Source organism: Lampris incognitus, chromosome 18, assembly GCF_029633865.1.
Source record: "Lampris incognitus isolate fLamInc1 chromosome 18, fLamInc1.hap2, whole genome shotgun sequence".
Classification (NCBI taxonomy): domain Eukaryota; kingdom Metazoa; phylum Chordata; class Actinopteri; order Lampriformes; family Lampridae; genus Lampris; species Lampris incognitus.
In genome coordinates, this window is record NC_079228.1 from 9132216 (window position 1) to 9145317 (window position 13102).

Consider the following 13102-nt stretch of genomic DNA (forward strand, 5'->3'; position numbering starts at 1 on the left):
CTGTCTGTCTGTCTGTCTCACGCTCGCTGTCTGTCTGTCTGTCTGTCTGTCTGTCTCACGCTCGCTGTCTGTCTGTCTGTCTATCTCTGTCTGTCTCTCTCTCTGTGTCTCTGTCTGTCTGTCTGTCTGTCTCTCACTCTCTCTCTTGCTCTCTGTCTCGCTCTCTCTCATTCTGCCTCTCTCTCTCTGCCTGTCTGTCCCTGTCTCTCTCCTTCAGCCTGTCTCTTCATGCGTACTCGTTCCGCTCAATAGCGGAGGGTGTTCGGAGGTCACAGAGATGAGCGGCTCTCTCTCTGATCTGATTTAAAAAGGCAGCTAAGATCTGAGTGCGTATCGTGAAAAAGTGAACTCTGGAAAGAAAAGGTTTCCCTGCGTGTGAACGCGCACTGCCCCCTTTTTCTGCTCGGACCCACGTCTTCAAAACAAACACGTTGTCCTTTAATGTGTGGTCTTCACTCAGCCAGAATTCATACACTGCGAGACTCAGTTTCCCACGTTAGCCAGTTTGGAATCTCGTCCTCACATTTAGACCTTGGGCGCGTGGTCACGCTGTTGCCCATAGTGACATGTTGAAATATAGCCTAGTGGGGATGGGAAGGGGGGGGGGAAAAGGAGAAAGTTGAATGCTGTTGCGCCAGTCACACTGAGAGTCTTGACGCATGCTCAGTAATCCAGGGGAGGAAATCCGGGAACGTTGGATCGGTTCCTCTGACACGATGTTTATTTGGGAGGAGCGTTTCATCACTCGTCTAAGTGACGTCTTCAGTCCCGCAGCCACGCCGAGGCAAATCCCGCTAGAGGAACCGATCACAGCCACGGAGTCGGCGAGCCGTAACAAGTCCATTTTATTTTAGGTGCCCATTATCACAAGTGACAAATTTGCCTCAGTGGGCTTTACAGCAACACAACATCCTGTCCTTAGACCCTCCCATCGGATAAGGAACATCCATCTACCCATTATCCTTGGTGCTTACCCTAATTGTCGCGGGGATGCTGGAGCCTATCCCAGCAGTCATTGGGTGGTGGGCAGGGAGACAGCCTGGACAGGCCGCCAGTCCATCACAGGATAAGGGAGGAACAACTCCCTAAAAAAAAGCCTCTTTAACAGGGAGAAAAAATAGGAAGAAACCTCAGGGAGAGCAACAGAGGAGGGATCTCTCTCCCAAGACGGACAATGTGCGATGGATGTGTGTACACAATTTACAGAACACAACACTGAAAGAGGATAACAGAATTATAATGGAATCATAAGATATATGAAGAATATATGTTGAGGAGCATGCCAAGCTTCCTGCCCGTGATTTCCGCTTCAGGTGTGGGATGGCAGCAGCGCGAAATATCTTTTGCAGCGGCCTCACCTAGTACCGGTGTGGAAAGATGGCGGTGCGAATTCACGTTTGCTGCGGCCTCACCCACTACTGTCCATGCAGTGTCTTTGTCCACGTCTGTGTTTAGGTTTTGTCTTCATTTGATAGATGGGAGAACTTGGTCTGCTTCATCTTGTGGGCCCAGGGACCTGGAGCTGTGACCGAGGAGGTAACATCGAGGGCAGTCTGACAGGATGCGGCAGCGGGGCAGGCTAAGCTAACTGCTAGCCCATGCAGACCGAGGATGGTCTGGCAGCGGCCTCGCCTAGCATTGACTGTGTTTTTGGTGTCATCATGTGGAGCCCGGGGAGGAGTGTCAGGGGTGTCTGGCTGGGAGAGATTGGTCTGCCACATCCGGTGGGCCCAGGGACCACGGTCCCTGCCTGGATCTGCGCCTGAGAAGGAAACACCGAGGGCGGCCTGACAGTACGCGGAAGCGGGGCAGGCTAAGCTAACTGCTAGCCCATGCAGACCGGCAGTTCTGATAACACCGCCCTCGCCTAGCATTGACTGTGTTTTTAGTGTCATCGTGTGGAGTCTGTGGGGGAGTGTCAGGGGTGTCTGGCTGGGAGAGATTGGTCTGCCACACCCGGTGGGCCCAGGGACCACGGCCCTGCCCGGAGCTGTGCCCGAGGAGGAAACACCGAGGGCGGTCTGACTGGATGCGGAAGCGGGGCAGGCTAAGCTAACTGCTAGCCCATGCAGACCGACAGTTCCAACAGTCATCCTGGCTGGTGTTCGTTCCCTTGGACGGTGATTTTTTTTTTTAGTTTGGAAATATGTATATGTGTTAGTTTGTGTTAGTATGTGTGTTCTTATAGTTTTTGGATGTGTTTTTGTCTTTGTGTTGCATTGCAGTGGGCTGGGGGCAAACGATATTTCATTTCATTTCATGTATGGAAGTATATGAAATTAAATGACAAAAAGTGTTCCTGATTCCTGAAGCAGTGTCCAGATGCCACCGGATCAGCGTAGGACCCGAGCCACGTGACCACCACCACCATGTAGAACTGGCAGAAGGACAGAGTACACATGCACACAGAGACATATGCACACTACATGCACAAACAAACAGAGCAATATAGTGTACGGTGTTAAGTGCCGGGAGGATTGTCGTGACTTGTACATCGAGGAAACTAAACAGGCGCTGGCCAAGAGGATGGCACAACACAGGAGAGCTACCACATCAGGCCAGGACTCCACAGTCTACACCATCTGCACAGTCTACACCATCTGCACAGTCTACACCATCTGCACAGTCTAGACCATCTGCACAGTCTACACCATCTGCACAGTCTACACCATCTGCACAGTCTAGACCATCTGCACAGTCTACACCATCTGCACAGTCTAGACCATCTGCAGGCCAGGGGCCACTCTCTCAAGGATGAGGATGTGCACATCCTTGATATGGAGGAACGCTGGTTTGAATGTGGAGTCAAAGAGGCCATCTCTGTGAAGAGGGAACGACCGTCCCTGAACCGTGGGAGGATCTAAGAGTACATCTGTTGCCATCTTTCAATCCTGTGGTTGCAAACATTCCCTAATCCTCTGTGAGTAGGACACATGGCCATTGTAGCTCTGGTTAATGGTCACACCCATATTTGCATATGAAACTGATCGTTTTCAGACGTTATGTAACTGTATTGTTTATGAGGGTGGGGGACACCTGCAGTCAGTTGAGACTGAAGAAGTCACTTAGATGAGTCACGTCAATTTTATTTTATTGCCCAATATCCCAAATTACAAATATGTCTCGGGGAGCTTTACAGCAACACAACATCCTGTCCTTAGCCCCTCGCATCAGATAGGGAACAAATCCCTAAAAATACCCTTTAACGGTGAAAAAACAGGAAGACACCTCAGGGAGAGCGACAGAGGAGGGATCTCTCTCTCCCAAGGAAGAGTGCGCAATGGATGTTGTGTTGACACAATTTACAGAAGCGATGAGTGATCACACATTTCTGTCAATAAACGTTGTGTCCAGATGAGCCGACTCAACGCTCTCTCGTTTAAACAGGATATCGATTTATAAGATATGTATATACAAAAATAAAATGTGATGAGGAGAAGGATGCCAAGCGGTGTCCACGCGGCAGCCACCGTCACCATGGAGACCTGGGAGGAGGACCGACTCCAAGTGCACACAGTGGAGACTCGCATCACACCATTGACATTCACAGGAGAGGAGAAGACATCACTAAGAGAGTGAGGGGGGGGGGAGTGAGCGAAGAGAACAGTTTGCAATAGTCAATAATCGATGCTCTATGGTCAACAGCAGCAACTGCGGACGAGAGTTTCAGCCTGCCAAACCAATGCGAAGGCGCCGCCATCCAACACCAGTAGAGGTGAGAGGAAAGCTCTCACGACTATCAGTAAAGACAACGACATCATCATCCTTCCAGCGGACAAAGGCGGATGCACTGTCGTATTAAACCAGACAGCCTGTCATGAGAAGGTTATGACGCTACTTAGCGACATGAATACTTACGAGCCCCTGAAGCGAGATCCAGGCAGCGGTTACCAGAAAAAGGTGTCAGATCGTCTGAAGCTGTTGGAACAGGACAAGGCTATTGACAGAATTTCGTACCACAGATTATACCCAGGGGGCGCTACACCTAGTCTGTATGGGTTACCTAAGATACAGAAAGAGGATGCGCCATTACGGCCTATTGTTTGCATGATTAACTCAGTGACCTATGACCTCTCTAACTTTCCGGCATCTGTTCTTAACGCGCTGGTAGGCAGTGATGAACATCACATTCAGAACACTATGGATTCAAGAGGAGGGACGTCACAATGGTCTCTTAGGATGTTATGGCTCTCTTCACGTGCGTTGCTGTTGATGAAGCAGTGGAGGTAGTCCATATGAAATTACAGAACGACCCCACCCTTAGCAATAGGACCACCCTTAACACTGACCGAGTGTGTCTGCTCCTGAAGCTGTGTCTTCAGTCCACGTACTTCACATACAGGGGGCAGTACTATAGTTAGAGGCATGGGGGCGCTATGGGTTCCCCAGTCTCAGCTGTAGTGGCCACCTTGTATATGGAGGAAGTGGGAAAGAGGTTCTGGTGCCCTATCCAGGGACACCACCTAGCCATTGGTTCAGATTTGTGGATGACACCTGGGTTCAAATTAAATTTCAGGATGTACCACGTTTCACCAACCACAATAACTCGGTGGACACCTCATCAGGTTCACCAGGGAGGAGGTGAAAAGTGACAGGTTAGTCTTCTTACACTGTGAAATTGTTATTGGTGATTGGGGGGGGGGGGGGGCATTTGATTGTTGATGTTTACCGTAAACCAACACACACTGATCAGTACTTAAGGTTTGACTCTCATCATCCACTGGAGCACAAAGTAGGAGTCATTAGGACGCTGGACCACCGAGCTGACAACGTCCCCGCCGACACAGCGGCCGGGGAAGGGGAGAAACCCCACATTAAACAGGCCCTGGTTAAGTGTGGTTATCCTAACTGGGAGTTTGTCAAAGCCAGGAAGACGCCCAAACAGTGCACCAGATGATCCAAGAGCGGAGAAGGACAACAGCTGTCTAAGCGTAAACCAGCGGTGATTCCATATGTGGTAGCTTGGTCTAGTCAGAAAGGCGCGAACTGATGAAGCCTCTTGGATGGGAGGCCAAACGTCTTCACGGATATATACCAAGTCCGGTTGCACTTGATTCAATTCCTTTGGATATGTGGTGGGAGTGTCGGACCATTTGAGACTTTCCAAACACACCGTCTCAGCTGCTTTCAAACCCCAAAACACGCTGGGCAAGAAGTTGGTCCACCCCAAGGATCGGGTCCCCCAGCAAAAACAGAGCAATATAGTGTAGCTGTGAAGTGCCGGGAGGATTGCCGTCACTTGTACGTCGGGGAAACCAAACAGATGCTGGCCAAGAGGCTGGCACAACACAGGAGAGCTGACACGTCAGGCCCGGACTCCACAGTCTACACCATCTACTCAGTCTACACCATCTACACAGTCTACACCATCTACACAGTCTACACCATCTACACAGTCTACACCATCTACAGGCCAGTGGCCACTCTTTCAAGGATGAGGATGTGCACATCCTTGATAGGGAGGAACGCTGGTTTGAACGGGGAGCCAAAGAGGCCATCTATGTGAAGAGGGAACGACCATCCCTGAACCGACGGGGGGCTTAAGAGTACATCTGTCCCCATCTTACAATGCTGTGATTGCAACCCTTCCCCAATCCTCTGTGAATAGTACACATGGCCATTGTGACTCTAGTTAATGGTCAATTTGCATATGAAACCGATCGTTGTTTTCGGTCGTTATACAACTGTATTGTTTGCGAGGGTGGGGCCACCCGCAGTCAGCGGAGACTGAAGAGGTCACTAAGTTGAGCGATGAGACGTTTTTCCCAATAAATGTTAGGTCCAGGTGACCTGATTCAACTTTCTTCGAATCCCAGCGAGAGTTTCAAGGTGGCAAATATCCTTGGGTTCTCAAAGGCTCTCAGAGGTGAGGTTAATTAGAATATGAATAACTCATGGGTGGCTGCTCCTCTCCCCCTCTGCTCCTCTCCCCCCGACATGCTTCCTCACCCGTTCTCCCTCGCGTTTCACATTCTCTGTTTTCGATGTTTCCTCTATGTTCTTCCTTCTCTTTTTTTCCGTCGCTCTCCTCCTCGGAGTCTGCGTTTCTTCCTCCTCGCGATCTCTCGCTCCCGGTTTTCCTGTCTTTACCGTCCTTTTTCCGTCTTATTCCCTCTATATCTGTCTGTAGGGCGAGAGGCCTGAGACCAGACCTTCTGGTGGGCCAGTAATATGTGACAATGTAGGTCCCCGATTGCTGGACCAGGGTGGTGGGGCTGGGTGGGTGTTTGGGGGTATGCTCATAGGTTTTTTTTGGGGGGTGGGGGGGGTTGTTTTTTTTGGGACGGCAGCTAAGCAGTTTCCCGCTGTTCCCTGCAGTAAGGTTGGTGCTGGAGAATAATCAGCGTGCAGGGATTCTCGCATTTCCGTTGGTACAGCTCCTTTCTCGTCGGAGGTTCCTGGCCTTGTTGCCTTAAATCCATTCTAATCTTGTTTCTGAAAAAGTCATGCATGAAATCAGTCAGTGCCTTGGCGACTGTATCTATCAGCCCATTGAGCCCAGTTCAACACAGACAGCAGTGATGGAGCAAATGCCATTGAATGAAGGCCCTGTCAGCACCAGCAGTCTCAGACAAGCCGCCCTTTCTTCTCCGGGCCTTCAGTGGTTGTGGAAAGCCCTCCAGCCATGCGGACCCTTCGTTGTCATCTGTCATTGACACACGTCAGGTCAGCTTAAAGTGGCAGCAGGTGGTCCGTAGTGACAGTCAACCTCTTGACTTAGCCGCACTCTGGATATGCTTGAATTGCTGGAGCTTTGCCTATACAATGCACCTATGTCTTGCAGTGTGTCAGCTGCTGTATTGGCGTTGTGAGCTATAATTGGTGGTCTAATTTGACAACAGAAAACCCTGGTCTCCCACTCATTTTTACCCACTTTTTTTATGTGCATGTGGTTTAATTTAGCGTAAGCCCATCCTTGACGAGCTCGAGATTGATTCCTTGTTGAGTCATGCTATGAAACGTTGAGAGACACCTACGGATACTTTGAAGAAGGGATTTAGAGGCTCTGGATATTTATGGCTATTTAGGCTCACTGATCTACCAGTTTTACCTATGGAATACTCTCTACAACTAAAAATCACAAGTGTAACCTTGTGTTAATGGAATAACTGTTGTCTTGTCATTCATTGAATGTCTCTAACCAGGTATCATGAAGAATCAGAATCAGAAGCACTTTATTTGCCGTTTCATTTCATGTGCGCAAGTGCATGAAATGAAACGAGACATCATTTCCCCCAGCCCACAGCAGTGCAACACAAAGACAAAACACACATCCAAAAACCGCAAGAACTACAAGAACACACATATCCAAACTAACACGTATATCTAAGCTAAACAAAAAAGAAATCACTGTCCAGGAGAACGAACACCAGCCAGGATGACTGTCAGAGCTGCCGGTCTGCACGGGCAAGCAGTTAGCTTAGCCTGCCCCGTTTCCACGTCCTGTCAGACCGCCCTCGGTGTTTCCTCTTCGGGCACAGCTCCAGGCATGGCTGTGGTCCCTGGGCCTACAGGATGCAGCAGACCAAGCTCCCTCGGCCGATCCAGCGCCACCTCCCCGCACTCCACACGACGACACTAAAAACACGGTCAAGGCTAGGCGAGGCTGCGGCCAGACCGCCCTCGGTGTTATCAGAACTGCCAGTCTGCATGGGTTAGCAGCTAGATTAGCCTGCCCCGCTTCCGCGTCCTGTCAGACCGCCCTCGGTGTTTCATCTTCGGGCACAGCTCCAGGCATGGCCGTGGTCCCTGGGCCCACAGGATGCAGCAGACCAAGCTCTCCCAGCCGAAGACACAACTTAGATGCAGATGTGGACAAAGACACCGCGTGCACGGTAGTGGGTGAGGCCGCTGCAAATGTGAATTCGCGCCGCCATCTTCCCACACCGGTACTGGATGAGGCCGCTGCAAACGTGAATTCATGCTGCCATCTTCTCGCACTGAATCTTATGGATGCAGGTTTTCATTCCAACCGAGGTGTACTTATTAGTGAAATCAGTTGGTGTGTTTAGATGGAATGAAAAGCTGGATACACACAGCTCACATGTACTTTTTGACTGCTGTGTTTTTGTACATCCACAGGACAGTAATTTGGTTGACACAAATGTAAACTGAAAACAAGAGAATTACATTTACATTTTCACACTGTACTGGTCTGCTTGTTTGGCTGCTGTGATTTTCTGCTGAGCTGAGAAAGGATGCAGGAAATGCTGCAGGTAGGACGTCCCAAGCATGGACACCGACTCATAGAAATGATTGTGAGTGGTCGTCTAAAACGACAGATGCAAAAGTGCATAAAACTTTCATTTTCCCCAAATTCTGCCACACAAACAGGCGTAGCTGCTGTCGTGAACACAAAACGCTGCTCTTGATGCATGACAACCCTTCAGGACAGCTTATCCAATGTTTTCTTTTTCACAGCTGCCTATGAAAAAATGCAATATCGTTTTGAACACAACTGATATTTGGTGCACACAAAACTCTATTGTAAGCCGTCCGTCCGACATTCATCAAATGAAAATGAAAATTAATTTGTCACATTTCTTAACCAGCCTTTTTCTTGTATGCAATAGTACAGTTTGGAGGAAAAACAACTAAAACTTGCGGCCCATCTTTCTGTCGTTATTCCCACTAAGGAGGTAGTAACCCATTAGACATGTATATGAAGCACATGTCAGGCTGTCGAATATTCATTACGACCAAAGCGGCGAGGCGTTTAGCCTTGAAGATATTTTCACGTGGTAAATTTGCATCTTTGGACTGTGTGAGGAAACCGGAGCACCTGCAGGAAACCCACATAGAGAACATGCAAACTCCACACAGAGGACGACCCGGGACGACCCCCAAGGCTGGACTACCCCGGGGCTCGAACCCAGAACCTTCTTGCTGTGAGGCGACCGCGCTAACCGCTGTACCACCCCAGACAGGTGAATCGGCTGTACTAAATTGTCCCTAGGTGTGAATGGCGGCCTGTCCAGGGTGTCTCCCCGCCTGCCACCCATGGCTGCTGGGATAGGCTCCAGCATCCCCGTGACCCTGAGATCAGGATAAGCGGTTTGAATGATGGATGTATGCGTATGGGTGGGGGGGGGGGGGCGTTGGATTCTGGCTGCTTGCAATTTTATATTCATCATTTCTTTGTGAGGCATTGATGAGCTCTATTCAATACTTGTTGAGACAGAACGGAAGGTAGTGCCAGAAATGGGAGAATTGAGGACTCTCACAGGGACTAGTTGAGTCCCATCACACGCTGCCTCAACTGAGCAGACTCGTCACTTTTATGAGTGCGCTACACGAGGGTGGATAGTGTCAAACCGTTTGGTGCCTACCCGGTGCTCAGAGTGGGCAAACTGCCGAATCAGATTCGCAATGCTCACTTTTGGAAAGGAACCAAGGCTACCTACAGCCCTCTCTGTCGCCACAGTTCATGCAGAAACTTGCATCCTCCACTCAGCACAGCTCTTCATACTTCCAGCGGACACACACATCGGTCCCCGGGCACTGGATAGGGTGCCACATCCTAGCAGTTTACATTCTCCTGCCTACTTGAATGACACCGCTATCCATAGTAGAGGATGACCCTTGTTACGTAGGCCACAACAAGGGGTCACCTTTGCGTCTTTGTCCTTGCCTCCACCACAGTACTGCCTGCTGCCTTCGCTCCCCCGTGGCAAAGTAGCGTATACGGCATGCAGCTTGTCCTATGCTTGAGTCTTGAAATAATGGGAGGCAGTTTTTTGGGGTCTGGCAGGTCACTAATAGCTTTGCCCCTGCCCTGTTAGAGCTGAAAAGGCCTCTAAGCAGCATGGCAAAAAGGTGTCTCGCGCTTCCTCCAGTGGGCATGAGCAGTGCCGGGTAGCATTTGGGAGACTGTTCCAGGACCCCCATCACTTGTCTCTTCCTTCTTTTCTCCTACGTGCCCGCCCATTGAACAGGGGGCTGAAGGTGAAAAGGGCGAACCACCAAAAGCTCTTATGTCGCCTGGGCGATTTAGTGCTGGGAGGCCAAGTACAGCTCTGTACTTTTTTAAAAGCACGTTTTGTCATCACCTCCTCCACTACGACCTCCCGTAGCCGCAGTTCACCCTCAGTTCAGATCACAACCCAACAAGGCCTGCAGCAACCCGGCTATCCTTGGCTTTAGGCTGAGCTCTTGTTGTGCCGAGGGAGCTGGAGTGACGGCGGTGTGCGGCGTCGATGACGGTGAGCTTGTGAAAGTGTGTGCATTGGCGGCGGTGTTGCCCCCCTGTTGCATACATTCCTCCGCCTCATCTTGCCAGAACTCACGTTCATGGCTGTGAAGGGTCTGCGGAGCTCACCGCCTCTGCAAGGAATCCCTTCTTTAATCACTTCCCCTCGTTGCTTCCTTTGCTAAAGGAAGGGGATGGAGAAAGAGAGCGTTTCCTTCCGGCAAACCGTCACCTTGTGGGTTTCTGTCGAGCGAAAGTGCTTTTAAGAGTGAATGGGCAGCTGCTGGCGTTTTGCTGTTGACTTGTGGCGGCGGATCGGAGCGGCGAGGGGACAGATGTAGGGAGGGCCGAGGTAAGGTGAGATTTGTAACCTGAGGAGTGTCGCATCCTCAGGGCGGGATGGCTTAAAAAGGGGACTGACCTGAAGAGGAACAGGAGTGACGGTGTAAGGAGGGCGAGAGCCGAGCGCAGGTGGCCAAGTGCAAGCTTCGAGGAGGAGGAGGAGGAGGAGGGGGAGGAGGAGGACGACGGGCAAAATGATCTGAGTCTGAATGACGACAGACTGGTGAGGCAGCCAAGCAAAAGAAAAGCTGCTCGGCAAAACAAAGTCTACAGTGAAAGGTTGAGCCGAAGTCAATGATTACTGCCAAGACTTTTATCTGTCATGGACACTTCTGTCTTCCTCACACACACACACATGCACACACTTGCACAGACACACATGCACACACTTGCACATGCACAGGTGAGGTGCCCACACACAAAAAAAACAAAAAAAACCACCACGCACAAAGTTCACCGTCTCTGTCCTTGCACGTCCACAGAGTAATGCTACACTTACAATAGCTCATGTGCCCCCTGTCTATGAATCATTAACCATCTGCCAGTGGGGTGGAGCGAGGGAGGAGGCAGGACAGAGCGAGAGACGGACGGAGGGAGTGAGCGAGGACAAAGTCTGCCTTTTTTTACGACACTTCTTTGACCCAAAACAAAGGATTTGCTTTGCTGTAGGATGGGCTGGCAGGAATCGGAGAATGGGAGGAGAGAGGTTGGGAGGGAGTGGAGGGACAGGAAGAGTAAAACAACAACAACAACAACAACAACAACAACAACAACACACAGCTCAACCCAGTCACTTGCTGTGGCTAGAGGCAGAGGATTAGGGAGGTGTTGATGGACATGGGTATAGCGGCCCACACACACTGTATGGTTGCTGGGTGTCCTGGTGTCCGGCTAACCTGAGGATGCAGGATGCATGCATGCTGAGGATGCAGGATGCATGCATTCTGAGGATGCAGGATGCAGGATGCATGCATTCTGAGGATGCAGGATCCAGGATGCATGCATGCTGAGGATGCAGGTTGCATGCATGGTGGCTAAGTGAGGCAGCTGTTTGGCAGCTTGCAGGGACCCGGGGTGGTCATTTGGGAGTGGTCCTGTTGCAGCTGCTATAGCACCATACCCGGGAGGTTGCATGCTGTGCATTGCCAATCAAACAGCGCCTCAGGGACTGACACGTCCTCTGGGCTTTAGGTGCATGCTGGGCCACTTGTTTAAAAAGGACAATGGCTCACCCGCGCTGGTAAACGAGGCCTTGTAGCCATCTTGTCCCCCTCAGAATGGCCATCACCAAATTCGAAATCAATGAAAAGCACCTATGATGTTTCTGATGACCATAAAAGTTACTGATGTTGAAATAAGAGGGGTTTTTTTCTGTTTGTTTTGGTGAGAGTTGACTATAGTTACATTTCATGCGCTTGCATACAGGAAATGAAACGAAACATCGTTTCCTGCAGCCCACAGCAGTGCAACACAAAGACAACACATATCCCCACTACAAGAAGACATACTATATCCATCCACCCATCCATTATCCAAACCACTTATCCTGCTCTCAGGGTCACAGGGATGCTGGAGCCTATCCCAGCAGTCATTGGGCAGCAGGCGGGGAGACACCCTGGCAGGCCGCCAGTCCATCACAGGGCCAACACACAGACACAAACACATTCACACCTAGGGATGATTTAGTAAGGCCGAGTCACCTGACCTACATGTCTTTGGACTGTGGGAGGAAACCAGACATGGGGAGAACATGCAAACTCCACACAGAGGACGACCCGAGACGACCCCCAAGGTTGGACTACCCAGGCGCTCGAACCCAGGACCTTCTTGTTGTGAGGCGACTGCGCTAACCACTGCGCCACCATGCCGCCCACATGGCACAGTGGGGCACGTGGCCCAGTGGTGGATACACATATATCCAAACTACAAAAAAAAAATAAAACTACAAAAACACATATCTAACATATAAAAAAAAATCACTGTCCAAGAGAGTGAACGCCAGGAAGACTGCCGGACCTCGGTGATTCCTCCTTGGGTGCAGCTCCGGGCAGGGCCGTGGTCCCTGGGCCCACTGGACACAGCAGACCCGGCTCCCCCAGCCAATCCAACGCCAGCTCTCCCAGCCAGACACCTTCGACACACCTCCCTGCACTCCACACGACGATTATTTATAATATAGAATATAGTTACATTATTCTATGATAGAATAACACAATTATGTAAAAATAATGTACATTATATATTAACATAATATTTCATAATATTACCATAATGGGAAACCATGCACAAAATTATAATTTGTGTATCACAATATTTTTCACAGCTATTTTTCTTTTAATTATGTTCCTTTCTGGGTTTCTATCTTCTCTCACATAAAAACCTGTGTTTGCTCTCTGTTGTTGTGCCGTCTGTCCTCTGTCGTTCCCAAGACAAATGCAGGTGTTAAAGCTGAAGTGTTGTGTAACTATAACTTGAGATATAACCGCTTTTCCTTGGCAGAAACTCAATCATGCAAGGGAAAGAAATAAAATGTGATGAAACGGCCTCATTGTTGCACATATAGATGCCGTA

General features: G+C 50.0%; 1 pseudogene; it reads left to right on the forward strand.

The window, feature by feature from the left end:
• The first annotated feature begins 716 nt into the window (after window positions 1–716).
• Window positions 717–13102, forward strand: part of LOC130128315 (uncharacterized) — a 47135-nt pseudogene continuing 34749 nt past the window's right edge.